Source organism: Rana temporaria, chromosome 13 (assembly GCF_905171775.1).
Source record: "Rana temporaria chromosome 13, aRanTem1.1, whole genome shotgun sequence".
NCBI lineage: Eukaryota > Metazoa > Chordata > Amphibia > Anura > Ranidae > Rana > Rana temporaria.
The window spans coordinates 55,218,411-55,243,202 of NC_053501.1; the positions used below are offsets into that span (position 1 = coordinate 55,218,411).

Sequence of the window (24,792 nt, forward strand, 5' to 3'; positions counted from 1 at the left end):
GAGTAGAGGGTGCAGATCCCCGTTCGGACTGGCAAGGAGATGAGGGGGGTGAGTAAACAACCCAGGGAGATCCACCGGCATCCCCAGAAGGAGGGGAAGCCTTGGTTACATCGGCCACCGCAGAGTGAACCGCACGACTGATGTTCTCATGTCTGTAATGTGAAGGAGGACCCTGAGGGTCAGACGAATGGGTCCATAGTTTTTAGCAAGGATCCCCTAGGTGAGCGAGGGCCAGGAGCATTGACCGGCGAAGCCGCCAATCGCCGGAATCGGTTGGGTAACGAGAATTCCAATCCGCCATCCTATTGGAAGTGCCTGGGGCATATTCCGCAACCGGAACGAAGTTGCGTTCCAGGTATAAGTGCCAGAAGTCTTTGGAAGATCCGCTAGGATTCTGGATCTGGGACCCCCCAAGCGATTGACGTACTGGACCGCGGTTACGTTGTCCATGCGCAAGAACACACAGTAGTTGGACGTGTGTGGTAGCAGAGTCCTGACGGCAAGAAGGTCGCCAGGAGTTCTACGTGTTGACATGCAGCAGAGACTCCGCTGCGGACCAAGTCCCTCTTGCGGACGAGGGACCGCACCGAGCACCCCAGCCGAGGCAGATGGCATCCGACTCTATGACGAAGTCCGTCGTGGAATTGAAGATGGTCTTGCCGTCCGATCGCCGGGCTGACGCAACCACCACCGTAGGTCCAGCATGGCTTCTGTGTCCAAAGCGACTTCGTCTGCACAGTGAAGCCCCTAGCGAAGAAGCAGGGCCCTGAGTCTCTGGAGGGCTCGATAATAAAGGGGGGGCCGGAAAAATGGTCTGGATTAACGCCGATAACAGGCCGACTAGGCGAGCCAATCCGCGTAAGGAGACCCGTAGTTTGTCCAGTAAGATATTGATCTCTTGCAGATGGCGGTCAATTGGTCATGGGTAGCCGAAGGACCGCTCGGCTGGTGTCCACCAAGAACCCGAAAAACTCTATCCCCTGCGATGGGGAGAGGATAGATCCCCGTGATCTATGGGGAGTTGTCCGGGAGGCGTGTTCGCTCGCCAGGCGAGGAGGACGAGCCGTTAAGAGTAGGTCGTCCAAGTAGATGACCAACCTCACCCCTCTGAACCGCAGAGGCGAGATTTTACCGCAGGGTGATAACCGCCACCCTTACCTGGCCAGGAAGATGGTACTGAGGAAGCCCGGAGCCCTACCGACTTGTAATATCTTTATCCGCGTGATCCCGAGTAGCATGCCCTCGGTGGTATGGCCGGGGTCTGATTCGGCTAGGTGAAACCGCTGGGGATCAAGTCTCATTGAGATTGAGCGGCGGTGTCCTGTTGGACACGTAGTGTTCGTGCATCCCAGGAGGCAACTGCCCGTTGGGCCCAGCCCCTGAGTTGGGCTCGGTCGAACGGTAGTTCAGCGGTAGTAGTCTGTTCGCTAAGGCGTAGGCTGTGGTGATAGGACCAAAAGGTCTAAGACCCTGGCCTGAATGGTCCGAAAGGACCTCTCTATTCCCTTCTTGGGATAGTTCCCGTGTTTGGTGAGATACCTCCAGAGTATGGGGCCCACCCCGGGAGTATGCACAATCTTATTTGGCAATGGAAGGGGGTAGAACGCCCTCAATTTGTTTCGGTGGGGTTTACCGACCGATGTCCGGGTCCAGTATTGATATATTGGGCCACCTCGGGTAGAGGTGCCCAGTCACCGGAGTGAGGATGGCAATCGCCCCCGGATCGACAATGGCTCTCCATGAGAGTCCAATAATGTTCCACCCTGGTACACAGGGTTGGCGTCGTCATGAAGCGCCATGTGCCCACTGCTCAAATAATCATCATCATCCTCATCATCTTCATCCTCAGACTCAAAGGTGTTAGCCGCCTCGGACGACTCTGGAAGAGTCCACGAATGGGTCTGGCTTAGTCCGTCTAGCGGATCGCTGCCTCTGCCTGTGCATCTCCCCGAGGCTCGGGGGTCGATCGGAGTCTGGGAGAGCAGTGGGTCGGCAGTCCTGGTGGGGTACTGCCTGGGGCATGTTATTTACTTCCCCTGCCGGGGAGTCGGGGGCCACAGAAATGTGGCGGTGTTTTGGAGACACCTAGTCCCTCTTAGGGGCAGTAAACCGTTGCCGGATGGTCCGGACATAGGGGGTGCAGGTGGGTTGGGATAACCTACGCCAGGGCGGCCCGGACGGATCTACCGATCAGATTTTTAGAAACCTGTGATAAAATTATTTATTGGTATAATTTATTTATTTATTTGTATAATTTATACATTTCTTTGTATATTAAAATATTTATTTATTTATTTATTTGTTCAGTAGAGTACATGCCAGGGAAATAAATTCCCCAGAGACATAAACCGATGATTAGTATAATATTTATTTAATAATATATTAATTTATTAATATAATATGATCTATATTTATAAAATATACATCATATATTTTGTCATATCAAATTAATCATATAATATTATATATAATATATAACCATAAAATACTTATTCACCAATATATGTATTATTATTTATTTATTAAACGTATTCATTTGTTTGTGACAGTACAGTGAGGGGAGTGATTCCCCACAACAATGGAGCCAAGCATGAGGACCTGCGTCCTGTGCCTTGTATCGCACGCCGCACACTGGCGTAGCGATGCAAGGGAAGCGAGGTCCTGGCTCGTTTAAATTATGTAATTTATTTATTTATTATATACATTTATTTTATTTAATTATTTATTTAGATTTGAATATTTAAATTATTTAATTTATTTATTTAAATTTTGATTATTTAGGATATTTCATTCAATTATTGGAAACCTGAAGGAAAAGAAATATATATATTTATTTATATATTTTGATCTCGACTTGGAATGATGTACTGCCATCTAGTGGTCGAAATGAGATCTCTCATCCTCCTGTGAGGTTACACTGCCATCTACTGGCTGCAAATATGAAGGAACAGCAGCAGGTTCCTGACGAGATTTCAGCTCCAGAGGCGAAGTCTCGCGAGACTACGGCCTCTGGAGTCCCTATTGGTCCGAGGGGTGAGGGACGGAGCGGTCGATGAAAATCGCTCTTTCCCGTCCCGCTCGGAGACTGGGGGGGGGGGGGCGCCTCCCGGTACCGAGAGAGGCACCGTTGTGACGGCGAGGAGCGGCCGCTGCGGAAACTCCGCCCCCCGACCTAAACTGTATGCATTGAAATGGATTGTAGGAGTGAGGCAAGGTTCGTTCCCTCACTCATACAAGATTAGCACTGTGAGGGGAGAAAACTCCTCACTACAAGACTAGACATGCGGACCCGCATTCCAAGCCCTGCCCCGCACGCCGCACACTGTCGGAGTGATGCAGGGGGGGAGAAGAAGGGAGGTAGGAAAAAAGCGCCAATGTGTTTAAATGGCGCCGTCCTACCTCCAGTCAGAAACTGTGCCGAGTGTGCTAGAGCGCACCGGGAAGGGATGTGCATCGGCCGCAGCCCAACCGGGAGGCCGGGAATGGAGTACAAAGCAAGGGGACAAACAAAGAAAAACGAGCAACGGTTTTTCAGAGAATAACCATTAAAAAGCGCAATAATGAGCTCAATAATTGTACAAAAATGTACACAGTAGCGGAGAGCTGCGTCCCCTACAAAAGGATGTTACATACCAAACGACATCCATAAAATTACATTTAAAATTAACATTAAATTAAAATGAAATTAAAATTAAAATTACATTAAAATAAAATTAAAATACAATAAATAAAGGCGCACCGTAGATAGTAAAAAAAACTATCCACAATGCCACAGATGTCTATATTATACATCAGATATTAAAGAACAAACATATAACACATAGGAATACTTATCTCTGCCATGAGCAGAAAGAAAGAGGAAAGTTCTAAGGAGGCAGCCCCTTATATGCCGGCTGTCCTGCCTCATGATTGGCAGTCCCAGCCTGAGGGCTGCTGGGTATTGTAGTTTTTTCTTTTCTTTCAGTTAAAACGTTTTTCTATTTGAAATCACTGAAAAAGTTGTATTTCTGCTATGGGCATTATTAAAGAAAGATAATGCATAAGATATGAGCCTCCTGTCTGATATATAATTAATAGTTGCATCTGGGAGGCAATTATAGCACAGGTACTTTGAGGGTACATGTAGTAAATAGGAGTTGTGCTAATAATTGCATCTGGGAGGCAATTATAGCACAGGTACTTTGAGAGTACACATAGTAAATAGGAGTTGTGGCGACAACTAATAGTTGCATCTGAGTGAGTGAGTGAGTGAGTGAGTGAGAACCTTATATAGCGCAACGCCTGCAAACTGAATTGCCTCTGGGCGCTTAGTATCCTTTCCTTGACTGAACTTTTGCCCTCAGAAAAGATGGGTTTTGATTATTTTTCTAAAGGCCAGGTAATTCACCTCCGAGCGAATGCTGGTTGGTAGAGCGTTCCATAGTCTAGGTCCTTTGTTCTCCTTTGGACTTGTATCTGGCTTTGGGTATCTGGAGTAGACTTTGATTGGTGGATCGCAGAATGCGATTGGGATTGTGAGCTTTTAGTTTTTCACATAGATATTGGGGGGCATTTTCTTGGACACACTTATGCGTCAGACAGAGTGCCTTGAAAGTGATTCTGTCTTTTACTGGCAACCAATGAAGGGATCTCAGTGAAGGTGAGATTGATTCCCAAGGTTTTTCCCAGTCACAAGTCGGGCGGCCGTATTTTGAACAACTTGCAGACAAGTGATTTGGTACTTTGGGAGTCCGAGATAAAGGGCATTTGCATAGTCAAGTCTGGAGTTGATAATTGTTCCCACCACGACTGCTATGTCTGCTATTGCATCTGGGAGGCAATTATAGCTCAGGTAATAATAGTTGCATATGAAAAGCAATTATTGCTGAGGTAATAATAGAGTAAATGTCCCTTTAAGATATTCCTTAGCAAAGAGCCATAAGCACAGCAGTATATCCCAAATAGTATGTTGATAGGCAAAAAGGCCTAATAAATAACAGTAATTGTATTAGATGGAACATAAGCAGCAGATCCTCCTATGGCACTACAAGTGACACAATGGCTACTTATCCGTTTGCAGGCTTCAGTGTAGGGAGTAGGGATTTTGTGGTGTAAGGTGTTCAGCAAGGAAGGCCTCAAGGTTGTCCCCAGCAAAAGCTCTCTGTTGCAGTAGATTTAACAGCTCTAAAGTAGTAGTTGCAGCTGGAGCGGTGTTGCAGCATGGGGAGCGATGCAGTCCAGGGATTACTGGTAGATTTAGATTGGTTGTAGCCTAGCCGGCTACTGCCGACAATAATAGAACAAAGTATGTGTTTTAAATGAATGCCTTTATAGGCATGAGACCAGGTGCAGTGCATCAGCACTGATTCGATGCAGGTGTATGGAGAATAGCCGTACACCACGGCGCACTTCCGCGTTCCAGGCTGGAACACACTTCGGTGCCGGGCGATGACGTCATCGCGCAGGCGCCGTATGCGTTCCAGCGTGGAAAGCCTTACAGTCCTGAAAGCGCCTGTTATAACGGCACCTGTTACAGTAAGAATCTTATAAATTTGGGAAATTCTGTGTCATGGTGCTTCCTGTAAGTTGAGCAATTTTTCAAATGGGGATAACCTTTCTCCTGGTCTTGTTGGATGTGGCAGTGTCTTTATAAAATATCTTAACTGATGGTATTTTAATTCATCTATCACTACTAACTCCTTTTTGTGTCTTAATTCCTGGATTGTGTATATCTCTCCCTCTTTCATATTATCCTTTAATCATGCATTTTTATCCTTTATCCATACTCCAAATAGTGTCTCGTTCCCTGGAAAAAAAGTTTTGTCCCTTGTGAGTGGTATTAGTGGTGATTAAATCCCATATCTTAAATACATTAATTTTCACTTGTATCCTTTGAAAAATGATGATACTGTTGTGGTCCTCATATCCCCTTATTCAATTGTGTATTACTTAATGTGTTTTAAATTTTAACCCAACTTTTCCCATCTGAATTAAATGTCCAATCTATAATTCGTGATAACAAAACTGCATTGTAATATCTTTTAAAATCAGGTAAAGCTAATCCTCCGTGTATTTTATCTTTGCTTATTACTGCAAATTGTATTCTTGTTTTTTTGTGCTGCCATATGAACTTAAGTATCATCTTCTTTAATGTCTTAAAATACACCCGTGGCATGTGTATAGGGAGCATCTGAAATTTATAGAGAACTTTTGGCAGGCTTACCATCTTTATAATATTTATATGTCCTATCCAGGAAAGTGGCCTTATTGGTATTTTTTTATTTCCTCTTTAATCTCTTTTAATAATGGTATGTAATTCATTTGATACAGGTCCTTTGGAGATGTTGTTAATTTTACACCTACTGTAAGTATTTTTTATTTTTTATGCCATGTAAATAGAAACTGTTGTAATTGTTGTTCATCTTTCTTATCCATATTAATATTTAAGATTTCAGACTTTGAGGGGTTATTTTTTTAAGTTTGATAGTTATCCATAATCTTTCAATACTTCATTATATTTGGTAATGTTGTTCTTGGACAGGAGACATAAAACAAGATATCATCTGCATTTGCCGCCACTTTATGTTCCTCTTTTCCTACCTTCACTATTTATTTTATGAAGGAGTAAAAATGTTCTTACTCCGTTGTCGCTTCCTTCTCTCCCAGGTATGAACCCCACCTGGTCTGTATGTATCCAGTCTGGCATTAATCTCTTCAATCTAGTGGCTAATATTTTGGCATACAATTTTGTGTCAACATTTAATAATGATATTTTTAAAACATAGGTGCTGCGCTATTACCAACAATTGCTGCTGTAAGTACAAATACTATTGACGATACCTCATAAACACCCTTCTCAGGAGGTATCAATAATGAATTGATCAAAATGTGCAAAATAAACATAAAGATATATAAAATACAATTAAAGTTCAATTAAATACCAAAAAGCCCCAAAGAGAACCAAGCGTCCCTATTCACTCACACCTTGTGCAAGTGCATAAAAAAACCAAAATTAGTGACACACTAAGTAAGGGAATCTTAGTGGCAGCTTATGGACAATGCACACACAGGCTGATAGATTAGCCTGAAGGGGTCAGTCCCAGGTAAACTTGATGACGCTTCAAACGATGATATCAGGCAGCCAGTGAATATCCATTCATCTAGAGATGGCAGCTCATGTAAAAAAGGAGGAGACAAGACATAGTGCAAGACTGTATAATATATGTGGCAAAAAAGGTATTCAGTGCGGTGTATCACTCACGAAACCCCCGATCAATCACAGCATTCAGCGAGGCAGAATGCGTGCCTAGTGACGTAACGCGTGGGGGAGGAGCCTAGTGACGCGATCGACGGGAGATCCGTCTGAATGAGGAGATCGCAACGCTGAGCGGCTTATCCCTTTTCTGCCTCGCTGAATGCTGTGATTGATCGGGGGTTTCGTGAGTGATACACCGCACTGAATACCTTTTTTGCCACATATATTATACAGTCTTGCATGTCTTCTTTAGTGCTGTAGAGATTTCTTCTTGTGTTATGGGTCTCTCTAGATCTAGCATATTTCCCTCACTTAATTTATGTAATTTGGCCTTGTGGAAATAAGCTTGTATATTTTCCTTATTGTCTGATTCTTTTACTTGTTCCCCTGTTGATCTTACTGAGTATAGTGCACTATAAAACTTTGTCAATGCTCTTGCAATTTGTGATTTCTTTTTCCTTTGTGCTCTTGCCAGAAACGTACCTGATTTATTTCCCCACTTGTATCTTTATTGAAGGTTCGCCTTGTCTCTTGTTTCATTAACGAGTTTAACTCATCCCTTTTAGCACTATCAGATGTTGTATATCTTCTATTCCTTTCCCCTTTGTGTAGTGCCTTTGTTCTAGTTAATATAGTTATTTTAATATTTTATTTTGAGTCCCAATTGATATCAGAATACCCCTTATGTAGGCCTTATGGGCGTCCCATACCGTGATCTCTGATAACTCCTAAGTCTTGTTTATCTTAATGTATTGTTCTAATTCTTTCTCTATTTTTTCTATTATCTCCTGATCTTGTATTAGGGTCTCATTTAGTCTCCAAATATTTGTCTTATTCTGTACCTCTGTAATCTACATTTCCATTGTCACTGATGCATGATCAGATAAAGTGATTGCTTCAATAGATGTTTTAACTATTATTTACAATAATTTATGTTCTACCAGTATATAATCCAGTCTTGAATACGACCCATGTGCAGAAGAGTAGAATCTCTCTCGCTAGGGTTTCAAATTCTCCAGCTATCTATCAATTGACGTTGGTATAGCATTCTTTTAAGTGACTTAAGTTGGAACGCTTCACTTCTCTGGGCATGGGCCAAAATATTGAGTTGTGGGTCCATGGGGTGATTGAAATCTCCTGCCACTATTACTTTACCCCTTTTAAATTGATTAATTTTCCTTTCAGGAATAAATATCTGGATTTACCATCCTTTCTTGCCCCGTGAATCTTATGTCTTTTGCAATTCCTATTGCCACGCCTTTCGCTCTTTTCGTTATTGTGCCCCCATATAACTATATAGGATATATCTTTGAGTAAAGTTTAACTTTTGTGTCGTGTGTGATATATGTGTCTCTTGCAGAAAAACGACACCGGCAGAGTGGTACTGATATTCTTTAAGGATCTTATGCCTTTTAACCAGAGTATTTAGACCATTTACATTGTAAATTCAAGTTTATTCATATTAAATATCTATTATTCTTTATCTCCTGTTTTTCTTTCTATTCCTCTCCTTCCAGGTTGGGAGCTTTGAAGAGAAAAAGAGAAAAGAGGGTGCACCAACCTTGTGCATTATCTTTAAGTATGTTTATTTAAAATAAAGTAAAAAAAATGACTCACAAACAGATATAGAAAACTCGCAATATAGGTAATCTCGCGGTCTAGAGACAGCATGCTCCATATGGTACCAGAGGAGATTTTGAAGGCCACTGCAGGCTGATACGTTTTGAAGGAATACCTTTTTCCTCAGAGCCCAGCAGTGATCACCTGTCCTTGAGGACAGCAAGGCCTATGGAACTATCCATTAAGAACTTTTAGTCCACCTGGTACTCACTTGTGCGCATGAGTGTTTGTCTTTCTGGGAGCTTTGAAGCATAGAGTGAAATAAAAAAGGGAGATGAGACAACAAGTTATCTGAGGACTATTATTATTATGTCCTACCAGGCATGCAGGAAAACCCCAACTAGATGTAATATTTTTTTGTGTCAGCATCGGTGCAAGCAATGGTCTAAGGAGTCTCCTGCTTGCCAAAGTTTCAGGGGCTAGATCTGCAAATATTTGAAGGTTTGCTCCGTTATGTTCCAGTGATGATATTCCTCTCATCTTCTCTCAGATTTGCGCTTTTTCTTCATAGAATTTGAATCTTACTATTACATCTCTTGGGGCTTTTGTTGACACACTTTGAGGTTTTCTGATCCTATGTACTTTTTCAATTTTCAATAGTTCTTTCATTGGTCTGTTCAGTAGCAGGTTGAACATTTTGTTCATTATATTTTTTAAATCTTCTCTTTCCGCCTCTGGTAGACCTTGAATCAGAGCGAGTGCTTGATATGTTTTTCTTCACTCTTTCCTGGCCCTTTTTTCTTACTAGTTTCTTGTTGTCTCTCTGTTACCGGGCTTCCAGAACTTCCTTCTTGTGTCATATATTTTTTAATTGTGCTAGTATTTGCATTCACTTTTGATGTTTTCACCTTGCTTCCTTTTACCTCTCATTTTGAATTCCTGCCCCAGTCTTGTTTAAGCTCTTAGAAATTTTTTTTTTTCAATACGAACTGTGAGTATCCAATTTCCAAATGTATTTATATGTATCTTTCTTTGTGTACGAGTACAGCACTATACAGCACTATGTTCTGTTTAGTACAGTCCCTGCTATAAACACCTCTGGACAACAATATGGCAATCTGTTTCCCTTCAGATACTCTTCAAATATGTTCAGCCTTGTGCAACATTTTACATTTATGGGTTTCCTTTAAAACAGGATTTAGAACTGAACTGCTCTGTGCAACACTGTATAGCAGTGTATTTGCTCTGAGACAGGCTTTGTGTATAGGCACCACCGTGCAACACTATACGGTCGTGTATTTCCTCCAAATCATCTTTTAAAAATAACTGCACTGTGTGACACTGTATGACAATATATCTTCTATAAGTAAACCTTTAAGTATGAACACCTCTTTGTGACACTATACGACAGTGTGTTTTCTCTAAATTATTATTATTATACAGGATTTATATAGCGCCAACAGTTTGCGCAGCGCTTTACAACATCAGGGAAGACAGTACAGTTACAATACAATTCAATACAGGACGGATCAAAGGGCACTGCTCGTTAGAGCTTACAATCAAGAAGATCAACTTTTAGGCATAAACAGCACTTTGCGTCCTACATGTTGGTATGTTTCCTCTGTTCAACCTTTAAATGTGAGAACTGCTGTGCGACACTGCATGGTGGTTTGTTTCTTCTGCGTCAGAGCTGTACTGTGCGACACTATATGGCAGTGTGTCTCTTCAGAGTCAGTCTTGGATATAAGTAACACTGTGCAACAATGTGTTTCCTCTGAGTCAGCTTTAGTATAAAATCAACACTGTGCGACTGTGTATTTCCTCAAGGTCAGCCTTTAAATTTATGCAATCCTATACTTAGTGTGTGGCAGTGTGTTTCCTTTGAGACAGCTTTAGGATATAAACAACACTGTCAGTATTGTGTGTCAGTATGCTTCCTCTGAGTGGATATGGACCACACTGTGCGTCACTGTACTGCTGTATGTTTCCTTTAAGTACGTCTATTCACCGTGTGACACTGTGCGGTTGTGCATTTCCTCTGTGTCAGCTTTAAGGCATGCACTGCACTGTGCAACACTGTGCGGCTGTATATTTCCTCTGAGTCAGGTTTTAGGTATGGATTTCACCTTGATACTCTGTGCTCTTTCTTTTCTTTATTGTAACATATAAATGTTTTTCCTCAATCCCATAAACTGTACTCCAAGGGTTTCTTCAGCCACAACAGATACGTTTACCAACTACTAGCTAATTTATCACATTTCATTTAATATCAATTTTGGAGTTATGCTAATGGGGTCATGCAGTATGCAAATCTACTCCAACTGCATTCAAAAAGTGCTGATTGCCGAGTCAGAACATATTTACATTAAAAACAACTGGTAATTCATTTACATAGTCTATTTGTACTTTGGAGGAAAATGGAGAGTTGGTAGCTTATATGAGTCACCCCTCATAGGGTGGTAGTTACATGGCAGAAAAACTACAATATATTTTTTTCAAAAGAGGAATGTAGCAACTTTTTGGGATCATTCGCTTTAGAGTTTACAGGATTTATTGCTCTTATATGCTACCTTGTCTTTTCTTCTAAGATTCTCAACATTCAATAAATGTTTTTAAAATAAGAAGTCTATTTTCCATTTCCATTTTTCTAATATACAGTAAGTGCACACTTAAAGCCAGTATTATATCTATCTATATATATATATATATATATATATATATATATATATATATATATATCTAGATCTATAGATATATAGATATACGCCGGGTAAAATATGTATTGAACGGGCCATAATTTTTCTAGGTAAATATATTTTTAAAGGTGCTATTGACATGAAATCTTCACCACATGTCGGTAACAACCTGTCAGAGAACTATCTGTGGAAGAACTGGCAGACCTGTCCTGCAGCAGAGGCACGGACCAACGAGCACAGAGCGCCCTTCGCGCGCGTGCACGGGCGCGCACACCAGCACACACACGAGCAACAACAATGAGAACTCCGTGTTCTTCATTGCGCACGCGCCTGCGCCATTGCGCACGCAATCCGGGCGATACTCCTGGCATCAGTACCCTATTTAAAGCCTGTTGCAGCAGATACCAACTGCTGCATGATCTTCAGCCCTTGGTGTGTTTCCTGAGTTCCTGTTTCCTAGAACCTCTGTTGACAACCCGGCTTGCCTGACCAAACTTCTCCGTGCATTACCCCCGGCTTGTTTCCTGGCTTATTCTGTGTCTTGTTCCTGCCTGCCTGATCCAGTGTATGACCTTGGCTTGCCCTCTGACCTGTTCCAGTAACTTCCTCTCTGCTTGCTACCAGTGTATGACCTCCGACTTGGCTCCTGACTCCGCCCCTGGGTTTCCCTGCTATACAGTCTCATCTGGTACTTCCGTGGTACCCCTGCCTGACTGCCTATCCTGGTCTCCAGCTGATCTCCAGCATCAACTCAGCAAGTCGCAGCTGGCAACTTCTGCCTCTTTGGGCATAGCACTCCCTGTGTCACCTTCAGGGGACGCTCTGCACTCAGTCGCAAGGGAAGTCCTCTCAGCACTTCGGCCTCTGGTTAAGGTACGTGACACAACCCATGCAATCTATACATACAAAGAAACCAAAACAAATACGTTTCTGAAATGAATTTATGTGCAATAAAATGAAATGACACAGGGAAAAAGTATGGAACACGTGAAGAAAGAGAGATGCAAAATGGCACAAAAATCCAAGACACCAGCTGAAATCTATCAGTAAATAGAAAGCAATCCTGCCCCTTGTCAGTGCAAATTAATATCAGTTGGTTCAGTCTCAACTGATGGCCTATAAAAAGGTCTCTATTCCAAGGTGTCGCACAAGAAACATCTCATGATGGATAAAAGCAAAGAGCTCTCTCAAGACCTTTGCAACCGTATTGTTGAAAAACATACCAGTGGCATGGGTTACAGAAGGATTTTTAAACTTCTGAATGTTCCAGTGAGCACTGTTGCACTGTGAGCACTGTTGGGGCCGTAATCCTGAAGTGGAAAAAAACTAATTTCACCATAAACCAGCCACAACCAGGTGTACCTCACAAGATTTATGACAGAGGGGTGAAAAGAATTATCAGAAGAGTTGTCCAATGGACAGTTTGACATTCTATATAAAACGTACTGCCAAAGCATGTGACTAGTTTCTCCATACAGGAGGCATCTTGAAGCTGTCATTATCAACAAAGAATTTTGTACAAAGTAATAAATACATTTCAATTAGCATGTTCAATACTTTTTTCCTGTGTCATTCCATTTTATTACACGTAACCTAATTTTGCGTCAATAGCACCTTTATAAATAATATTTACCTAGAAAAATGGTGACGTGTTCAAATACTTATTTTACCAGCTATATATATATATACAGTATATATATATATATATATATATATATATATATATATATATATTTATTTATATTTATTTATTTATTTTTGGTCGTGGACCTATGGCCAAGACAGATATGGATCACAAAAACACGCGACAAGACGTAACATAAATAGGCCTTGGTCGTCTGGTCGGTATGCCAAGAAAAGGGGGCATGCCCAAGATAAGTAATGAGTGATTACGGAGAAGGATGTGCTGAGAAGTGGGAGGGTGGACTTTTTTCATCGGAAATTCCGATTGTGTGTGGGCCCCATTGGACTTTTTTCTGTCGGTGTTTAGAAATAGAACATGTTTTATATTTTTCCAATGGAAAAAAAATCTATAGGAAATTCCTATGGTCTGTGTGCAACTCCGACAGAGAAAAAAGCCACGCATGCTCAGAATCAAGTTGACGCATGCTTGGAAGCATTGAACTTAATTTTTCTCAGCTCATTGTAGTGTTTTACGTCACAGGGTTTTGAATTTGGTCTGACAGTGTGTATGCAAGACAGCTTGAACGGAATTCCAACTAAAAATTCCATCGGATTTTAGGTCATCGGAAATTACGTTTGTGTGTACAGGGCATAAGAGAACCAGTTCTCGCTGTGTCACGAGCGATCGTGGGTGCTTGGCGGTCATGGCGTCCGCTGGGTACTCGCATCGACTCTGGGGGCGAGCAGTGGGCACGTGTATCTGGCGGCACGCGCGCACCCCTAGTGGTCACAGTGCGAAGCGACGTAACAACGTAATTTTGCCCAGCCGAGCCATGCTGCCACAGTAAAACTGCGGCGGCTAGTCGGCAAGTAGTTAAAATTGATTAAAACATGGACAGTGTCAGTAGGGCAGTGGACGGTGTCAGTAGCTTTATATCTTAATTATTATATTTTTGTATTATTTAACCATTTATCGACCAGCCGCCGTATAAGGTTGGCAGGGCGGCTCTGCTGGGCGAGATAACGTAGATCTACGTCATCTCGCCCCCCGCTCGCCCCTGACGCCGACGCGCGTGCCCGGCGGGCGCAATCACCGCTGGGCACCCACGATTGCTCGTTACAGAGCGAGAACCGGGAGCTGTGTGTGTAAACACACAGCTCCTGGTCCTGTCAGGGGGAGAAATGCCTGATCGTCTGTTCATACAATGTATTAACAGCGATCAGTCATTTCCCCTAGTCAGTCCACCCCCCCTTCAGTTAGAACACACCCAGGGAACATACTTAACCCCTTCCCCGCCCCCTAGTGTTAACCCCTTCCCTGCCAGTGGCATTTTTATAGTAATCAATGCATTTTTATAGCACTGATCGCTATAAAAATGCCAATGGTCCCAAAAATGTGTCAAAAGTGTCCGAAGTGTCCGCCATAATGTCACAGTACCGATGAAAATCGCTGATCGCCGCCATTACTAGTAAAAAAAAAATATTAATAAAAATGCCATAAACTATCCCCTATTTTGTAAATGCTATAACTTTTGCACAAACCAATAAATAAACGCTTATTGCGATTTTTTTTACGAAAAATGTGTAGAAGAATACGTATTGGCATAAACTGAGGAAAAAAAATCTTTTTTTATATATATTTGGGGGATATTTATTATAGCAAAAAGTAAAAAATATTATTTTTTTTCAAAATTGTCGCTCTATTTTTGTTTACAGCGCAAAAACTAAAAACCGCAGAGGTGATAAAATACCACCAAAAAATTTCTATTTGTGGTAAAAAAAGGACGCCAATTTAGTTTGGGAGCCACGTCGCACGACCGCGTAATTGTCATTTAAAGCGACGCAGTGCCGAATCGCAAAAAGTGGCCTGGTCTTTGACCAGCAATATGGTCCGGGGCTTAAGTGGTTAAAAAAAAAGGAGTCCCATTGGAAGGCTTTTGGTGAAATATCAGCAGGGAGAATCTGCACTGCAAGGGGTGATTAGAGTGTGCCCAGGCACATCCGGCACACTCCCTGCGCGTGCCTATGATGGATGTTATGCTGTATGAAATTGATAAGGGGAGTTAGAAGATAAATGCTGGTATTGCAAGTTTAAGGCACATAATCAATGTGAGTATTTCAAATATTAAGCCAAAAAGGTTTCAGAAGGCTTCTGTTTGATTTTACACAGGTGCGACTTATCTTGTCAGTTAGGCCGGGTACACACGGACAAACATGTATGGTGAAAGCGGTCCGTCGGACCGTTTTCACCATACATGTCTGCCAGAGGGCTTCTGTACGATGGTTGTACACACCATCGTACAGAAGTCCGCGCGTAAACAATACGCGGGGCGTGTCCGCGGTGTCGCCGCGTCGATGACGCGGTGTCGCCGCGACAATGACGCGGCGACGTGGGCGGCCCGCCTTTAAAATGCTTCCACGCATGCGTCGAAGTCATTCGACGCATGCGAGGGACGGCGGGCGCCTGGACATGTACGGTAGGTCTGTACTGACGACCGTACATGTCCGAGCGGGCTGAATTCCAGCGGGCTGTTTTAAAACAAGTCCAGGAATATTTGTCTGCTGGGAAAAGGCCCGGCGGGCAAATGTTTGCTGGAATTCGGCCCGCTCGCGCCCACACACGACCAAACATGTCTGCTGAAACTGGCCTGCGGGCCAGTTTCAGCAGACATGTTTGGTCGTGAGTATGGGGCCTTAGTGAAGACTCTATTGTTGATGGCGTCTACGTTTTATTAAATGTACCACAAGTGTGTGTAAAGACAAAGAAAAAGAAAAACATGGATGCTCTGCCTTGTGTCTGACTAAAATAGCTAACAGAATATTACAGTATGTTTCAAAGGTAGTGAAGATGACCCTGGGGCCAGGAATCCATGTTAGATGGTTAATCACCGGGAATCAGATATGTAGCAAAGAGTGAACAAAGAACAAAAAAACAAAAAACACAAAGCCAAGACATGAAAACTCTACTTTGGGTCCAAGTAACATAATTAACAAAATATTACAATGTATTTTAAGGTAATGAATGTAACGCTAGAGCCGGGAATCCACATTGAGTGGTTAATCCCGGAAAGCTGGCTGAACTGATAGCAACTGATAGCAACTGTGAAGTGGATGGTTTGATGAGCCAATAAATCACACAAGAGTTGGGAGGAAGTCTCTGATGTATAAACTGTGCATATACGAAAGGGATCTGGTGGTGCTAAGACACAGACCTAAGTCTCGAGTAGGTATAAGCAGAACCCCCAGAGCAGGGCTGGCTCACTGGACGTACTCGATGTGACCCGACATTACTTGGTGTGTCGCTCAGGCTCTGTTGCACCTAGAATTGTGTGTGAAAAAAATCTAATAGTGTAATAAAAATAAAAATAAATAAAGTGGTCAAGTCATCTGAAGATGTGAACAAAATGTGTTGGTGTACTGCCCATTTTAGAGTGGGCACTCAAATTCCTAAAGGCTTCTATATTCTATGAATACATTTAAACTTGCTTTACTCATGATTACTTTATTCTATCTCAGAGTATTCTATTCCTTCTTGGAGATTCTATTTATTTTTCACTTACAGCGACATTCATTTTTCCAACTTACTTCCCCTTTCTTTTTGTACATTGCTTTCAATATGTTCTTAAATGGGTGGGAGAATTAGCTTTTTGACCAGTTGACCTTGCTTTACTTTTTTGTTAAACACTAGTACATTTTTTCACATCTTAGAGCCTCGAACGGCTTGACCACTTCATTTTTTTATTTTGATTATAATTTTAGCTTTTTTCCCACACACAATTCTAAGTGCAACACCCATACACACCTATCAGTCCTCTGTACATCTGAGTGACTAAGCTCCAAGGGGCGAGCAAAATGTGTTAGGACCATGGCCTGACCTGGAGTTCAGGCTGAGGTTGCCATGCATACACTTATCTTAGGGCATTGCCTGGCCCAGAGTCCAGGCTGAGGTTGCCACTCATACACTTATCTTAGGGCATGGCCTGGCCGGAGTCCAGGCTGAGGTTGCCACTCATACACTCATCTTAGGGCATGGCCTGGCCAGAGTCCAGGCTGAGGTTGCCACTCATACACTCATCTTAGGTGCATGGCCTGGCCGGAGTCCAGGCTGAGGTTGCCACTCATACACTCATCTTAGGGGCATGGCCTGGCCGGAGTCCAGGCTGAGGTTGCCACTCATACACTCATCTTAGGGGCATGGCCTGGCCGGAGTCCAGGCTGAGGTTGCCACTCATACACTTATCTAAGGGCATGGCCTGGCCCGGAGTCCAGGCTGAGGTTGCCACTCATACACTCATCTTAGGGGCATAGCCTGGCCGGAGTCCAGGCTGAGGTTGCCACTCATACACTCATCTTAGGGGCATGGCCTGGCTGGAGTCCAGGCTGAGGTTGCCACTCATACACTCATCTTAGGGGCATAGCCTGGCCGGAGTCCAGGCTGAGGTTGCCACTCATACACTCAGCTTATGGGCATGGCCTGGCTGGAGTCCAGGCTGAGGTTGCCACTCATACACTCATCTTAGGGCATGGTCTGGCCCGGAGTCCAGGCTGAGGTTTCCACTCATGCACATTATAGGGGCATTGCCTGGCCGGAGTCCAGGCTGAGGTTGCTACGCATACACTTATCTTAGGGGCATGGCCTGGCCGGAGTCCAGGCTGAGGTTGCCACTCATACACTCATCTTAGGGCCAGCACTGATGTGTGGCTACAGGGAGTCCTTTTCTAAGTTCAAGTGAAATGGGGCTTAAGACATCATCTATGACCCCACACCCAATACAACCCCAGTAAGCACATCAGTATTACCGGACTGATTGCAGATATTATGCTACTAAGGCCCTAACCCATCGTACTGCAAAGGAACTGGAGATGGTTACTATACTGTATGTCTATTAATATTCTTCAGTGGCCACTATAATGTCTCTAGCCTCAGGCTTTGGACTTATCTTTCCAAGTATCACAGATAGAACACAATAAATGCACTGACACCAGTGGCTAGAAAAATGTACTTGAAACATTACATGTAGGCTCCATGTTTTAGATTCTCCTTAGGTCCCATGCACATGCAACATACATACGTCCAGATGCATTTAGAGCTCATTTCTAAATGCATCTGGAAGCATGTAATGCTTTGCTGAAACTTAATTCACACCTAGATGGTCAGCTACATCGAGGTGCATTCAGCCTAGCTGTTTGTACACAAACAATCCCTGGACCGTTTAGCCTGGTTTTCTGCAGCTAAATGCAAGTACATCTAGGCACAGGAAAATGGATCTGGAAATTTGTTTGTTTATACTTACTGGATCAATTTATTATGCATAAACACATTAGGTCTGTGTGCATGAAGCCTAAGGCCCTGTTCACACCTTAATCGTTTTCTACATGAACAACATCCCTGGTGATAGCATTGGCAGTAACAGGTACTCTTTACTAAGACATCTGGGGTCTATTAGACCCCAGATCTCTCCTCTGCCCATCTGATAAAATTAAGATTGGTCTGATCAGATGCTTTTACAGACCTGTAATGGCCTGTTTACATTAGACCAAAACAGGAAGTAACACAATACTTGTCATTTATGGGGGGATTGGATGAACATGGACTGTCTGCCCGTGTTCACCCGATCCACTCTGCAGACGGATGGAAAAATAGGATTTTCCTCCAGCTGCAGAATCGGAGCATAGCGGACACTGATGAGATCGTGTGTCAGCGGATGTTCATCCGCTGACACCTGCTATCTCATAGGCCCGGTACACACGAGCAAACATGTACGATGAAACCGTCGGACCGTTTTCACCGTACATGCCTGCCAGAGGGCTTCTGTACGATGGTTGTACTAACCATCGTACAGAAGTCCGCGCGTAAACATTACGCGGGGCGTGTCCGCGTCGTCGCCGCGGCGATGACGTGGCGATGACGCGGAGACGTGGGCGGGCCTGCCATTTAAAGGCTTCCACGCATGCGTCAAAGTCATTCGACGCATGCGAGGGACGGCGGGCGCTCGGACATGTACGGTAGGTCTGTACTGACGACCGTACATGTCCGAGCGGGCAGGATTCCAGCGGACGGTTTTAAAACACGTCCAGGAATATTTGCCCGCAGGGAAAAGGCCCGGCGGGCAAATGTTTGCTGGAATTCGGCCCGCTCGCGCCTACACACGACCGAACATGTATGCTGAAACTGGCCCGTGGACCAGTTTCAGCATACATGTTTGGTCGTGTGTACGGGGCCATAGGGTTACATGTATGTCCCTTTTTCACCCGTAAACGGATGGATGAAAAAGCGGACATACGAAGATTCCAGTCCCTCTGCTTTCCTATTAAAAACTGACCACACTAAGCAGGAGAGCACACCAATGTCAGTTCTCTAGATATGCTGGGAACTCAGTGTACTCTCCTCCAATGATCAGACTTGACATGCCCAGGCTGCACAGCCATCTACTGGCAAGCTCAGTGTGCTGCTGCTTCTCCTCCCCCAGCTCTTATGCAGCTGAGAACAGAGGGAATGTGATCAAAAAGGGAAAAAAGGTATTTATAATGTTTTTTTTTGTATCTATACAAAAATGTTTTGCCTTTCATTTCTATTTTAAACAAAATGGGTTGTTTTATAAGGTGATCGTTTACAGCCACTTTAAGTTACAGTGTTAAAGTGCAATAATTATGAATCCTTATACAGCTTTATGTGATGCAGTTCATTTTTTCTAATTACTAACTTACTAGTCAGCTTAAAAAAAGTCCATATAGTTCAACCAATTATTAATATTATGATTTGCACAATTACACATACAAAGATAATACCCTAGGCTGCATCAATACCACTATAATAGACCAAGTATACTAAATAGAAGGCAGAAATAATAGAAAATATTTCATATGTCGTAGGTTATAGAATGAAAAATCGTCACCATGGAGAGCTCAGACTAACGCACAGCTTACCAAAGGATGAACTATGCAATTCATATATGTGATGTTATGTGCAATGGTGCAGGAAAAGGAGGGGACGCAAAAACAATTTTGCTGGGAAAAATAAAAATCTACAAATTTTACATATGAGCTCAGCATTTTGGCAGATTATTAAATAATATTTTTCATGTTTCCAATTTTTACTGATTATAGAAATATACACCTATCACAAGCTAAATAGAATCTGTCACTTGCGTTCTTTTTGTAGTCTAAACCTTACCTGTAAAAAAAAAAAAAATAAGTTTAATGTGCGTTCTGCACTATTTTAATGGTCCTCTTTCACGTAAAGGTTTTGTTCTCCATCTAGTGGCTATTTGAATGTTTTCAAGATGTTAACACATTAATTACATTAACCTTCTCATATTTACATATATTCTTGAAAATATACTTGAAAATAAATACCAAATATTCAATCAAGGTTAATTGCCGGCTGATCTGTGGGAATTTTTTTTATCTTGTAGAAGTAAATCATTGCACGTTAGAGAATTTCGATTTTTATATATATATAAAAATCGAAATTCTCTCTCTCTATATATATATAAATGTATGTTTCATTGGGATCTTGTGTTACCCATGATGATCATGGTGAGAAACATGACTGCTGGTCTCCATGGTAACACATATTGCTTTGCTTTCCTGAAGTTGCTCTATGTGTTTTTCTTGATGGTTGACCGTGAATAATCATCACTTTATTCTTAATCAACTATTATGAATACAATGCGAAGACTTATTGCTTTTCCTTCACATCAGCACTGACACGTATCAAGACCATGTTAGTGAACCGTACACGTGAGACATGCATGTGCAAACATATTGACATTTTCTACAGAATCATTTTCCATAAACCGAAAACTGCCATTGAGGTGAAATGGTGAACTCGTCTTATGCTAGCCACTCAGATTGGAATATTTGTGTATTTTTACCTACACAATTCTAAAGGGATTATAATTAAAAATGGTCACAACCACACCATCTGTAATCATGAATAGGTCATTCTTGTAACAATTACCAAAGCTTCCGGTTATAATCTTGACAGATTATTTCCTCTTTACACAAATTACTTTTTCATACAGTTTCTATTCCCATAGCAAGCTTTTTATCTTAACAAATGATATTATGGGTTCCTCAATGTCTTATACATATGCTGCTTTACCCAGTAATATATTTAATCTGCCACATAGTTAGTCAGGTTGAAAAAAAGACACAAGTTCATCTAGTTTAGCCTATAAAAGGGAAAAATATAAAATATATCATACATTCCAATATACACAATCCTATACCCACAGTTGAAAACTGTGACTGTGAAAACAGCAAAGCATTCCAATGCCACATTGGTGCATGAATACAAAGTGCAATACAATAGTGCAATATAAAGACAGATTTTTCTGTATAAAGAAATGTTGAATCACCTTTGTAAAATACAAATTTACTGATATGACTGATCGTATAAAAGATTGATAGATTAAATAAAAACTATTTTATATGTTGATTAAACTAATCAGTTAATTTGATCAGTAGGCCCCATTGGAAAATCCAGTGAAAGAGAGCCAAATCAACCTTTTTTTTGTTGAACATTCAACTGAAAGATCTTTTGAAACAATCAATTCTATGATCTATCCATTGTTTTTTGTAATTAATGTACTGTAAATATTATTATAGATACAACAACTGCCTAGCGTGTGAGTCCCAGGTAAAGGACCACCCACAAAAGAAAATATGCTGTCTTCGGGTTTCATGTTGGCAGGCACCTCGGCTAAACTGCTTTATTAATCGTGCATCTGTAAGGTACTTAACCACCTCAATGCTAGACGCTTTCACCCCCTTCCTGCCCAGACCACGTTTCAGTTTTCAGTGCTGTTTTCTTCGTTTTTGTTATAGAATTTTGAAAATAAATTACCTTGCTTCATAAGTTTAGGCCAAAATGAGTTCTGCTACATTTCTTAGGTAAAAATAACCCAAATCAGTATATATGAATTAGTCTGTGTGCAATTTATAGAGTCTATAAGCTGGTGTATATACTGTATATTTGTATGGTGTATATATATTTGTATGGTGTGTGTGTGTGTCTATATATATATATATATATATATATATATATATATATATTCGAAAATTGATCAATCCTAACGTACTGACTGACTATCTAATTTCTTGAGGCCCTAAAATGGCAAATCAGTACAAACACCCCCACGTGACCCCTTTTTGGAAAGTAGACAGTCCAAGGTATTTAGTAAGAGGCATGGTTTGTTTTTTGAAGTTTTAATTCTTTTCCACAATTCTTTGGAAAATGTAAAGTAAATAAAAGTAAGTAAAAGTAAATACAATCTGTATTCACACAATTGTAATTTTAGCAAGTTATTTCTCACACACAGTATAAGAATACTTACACCTCAAAACACACTCTGCTACTCCTCTGGAGTTATCATTCGGCTATACTTCAGGCAAAAACTGAATTAAGGGAGAGGTAAATACCTTCCCAGCAGCCAGCATCAGATCTTAACTACTGGGATATGATGGTTGCTGGGAGACACCTGCTGGTGGCCACCAGAACTGCGCGCCCTTTAGCTCTGGGAACCTCAGTGCCACCAGTAGGTGATCCAGGCCCTGATAGTTCCCTCTATTAGTGTTCTAATGTCAACCCAAAATGTAGGATTCTACTTTCATTTTTAATGATAATGGAAACAGGACAAATAGAGAACATTAATCTCCCTAATTGGGGGCACAGGCAGCAATAAAAACTGACAGGTGTTCTAATCTCTTTTGCACTCTATCGAAAACTAAAAAAAAAAGTTTTGCCTTTTGTTACCCTTTAAGTCAAAAGGTGAGTTTATATTTTACCCAGTGGGCTGTTACTTTTTTTTATATTTGTGCAGTCTTCATTTGTGCTGATTTGTAGGATTTACTTTCCTAGAGATTAGCAACAGCAACGAATGTTTACAGTTTGTAAATTGCATGCACGGCTGATGGAGATCCAAATAAAAAAATAAGTTTTGTAACCCTTTTCTGATTTATACATTTCTCCTGAATATTTACACTATGTAGCATTTTATTATTATGATTTATTTATGATTATTTTATGTGACACTGCAGGCCACAAGCACAGCTGATGTGAACCCAGGGGTGCCTTGAGGTTTCTTTAGGGGTGCATTGGCAAAATGCCTAAAAATTGCCCCAAAATTGTATACAAGCCAGCAGATGGATAAAGATTGCCACATGTTTTCATTGTGCTCCATTCCGACCCTCCCCTGCCCCTCTCTGTCTGTGCTGGGATCACATTAGCTGAGTGATGGAGAAACACTGAGGGAGAAGAAAAACATTGGACTACTAGCCATTACCAGTGTGCAAAAGTGGATTTGGAAGAATAAATCACCTCTAACATTGGGTATCCTACGTGTGTGGATGTTAATGTATTATGTGAAACTATTAGAATAGTTTTTTTGCATTTGCATAGAATGGGGTGCCTGGAGACTGTCCATAATTTTAGAGGGTGCCTTGAGATTGTCCATCAAAGTTTGCCTCCTGGAAGTTCAATTAATTTGTTTTTAGCAACCAGGTGTTCTGTCACTTTAAATAGTTAATTTGGACCAAGCTGGTTCAAAAAAATAATAATTCTTCGCTAAGTGCTGCATTGGCTCTGTTGATCCCCGCTGATACAACAGATGACAGGGCGGTCCCTGCACACTGTACAGGACCGTTCTCATCGGATGGACTGATCGTGTGTACAGGGCTTTACTCTCGTGAGAGTTTGCCAGGATGGGAGGGGGGATGAGTCATAAGAGGGCCAATGAGAGATGCAGAGCTGGAGGTTTGCCTCTGTGTGTCTGTGTAAACCCCAGGAAGTGAACAGGCACCAGCTTCATCTGCCCACAGTTATAATCGATGCAGCCAGACTCAGTGGAGGGAGATTTCTGCAGAAAATTTGGCAAGTACAGAATCACAGTATGTATAAAATAGAATGCAAAGTGATTGGAGGGACGCTTCAGAATGGCAAATATTTAATTTGCATTTTAAAGTGTCTTCTGGTTTAAAATTAGCACTTTAATGTGTGTAAAAAAACACAACCTCTCTTGCAGCGAAAGGGTTAAATCTAGACAGCAGTTTTTGATTTATTACCTATTAGAAACTTGTGTCCTTCTGTTGTAGTACTACCCCCGAAGGAGCTGCTGGTTTGTTTTGGGTCTACGCTCTGGTTGTCAAGCCCTGAAATTTGGCTCAAAACCCTCCCTTTGCACAACTGGTATAGTGGGAATTGTGGACCCCAATACATGGTCAGAGTGCACAAATTCTGCCACACCACAGTAAATGATGTAAATGAAAGGTTACCCTGAGTTGAATGGATCCCGCAGGATGATAGAGAGACTGTACACAACTGTCAGCTTAACCATAACCAATATAACTCTTTACTTAAAAGGATAAAGCAAAAGAAACACAGGTAAAATTATAAAAGACAGCTTGCAGAGCCCTGCAAGAGCCAGAAACAAAAATAACAAATAAATACACGTTAATTTATAATGGCTATGCAGACCTGTGTAAGCACACAGCAAGGGGATTCCCTCAATAAGGTATCCACACTGAAGTACCTCCTTGCCAAGCCTCACCCAGCTCTCACTACTAACAATACTCACAGTGTAATAGAACCAATGAATATCAACAATATGCAACAACTAAATAGGTAGTCTTTGAGTAATATAGCTAACTAAGGTGGTTTGGCGGGCCATGCCAAAC

General features: G+C 41.9%; 1 protein-coding gene across 1 annotated transcript in view; it reads right to left on the reverse strand.

Moving 5' to 3' along the window:
- The window catches only part of CHRM5 (cholinergic receptor muscarinic 5), a 253,666-nt gene that overhangs the window by 194,649 nt on the left and 34,225 nt on the right, over positions 1 to 24,792 (reverse strand). The window lies entirely within an intron of this gene.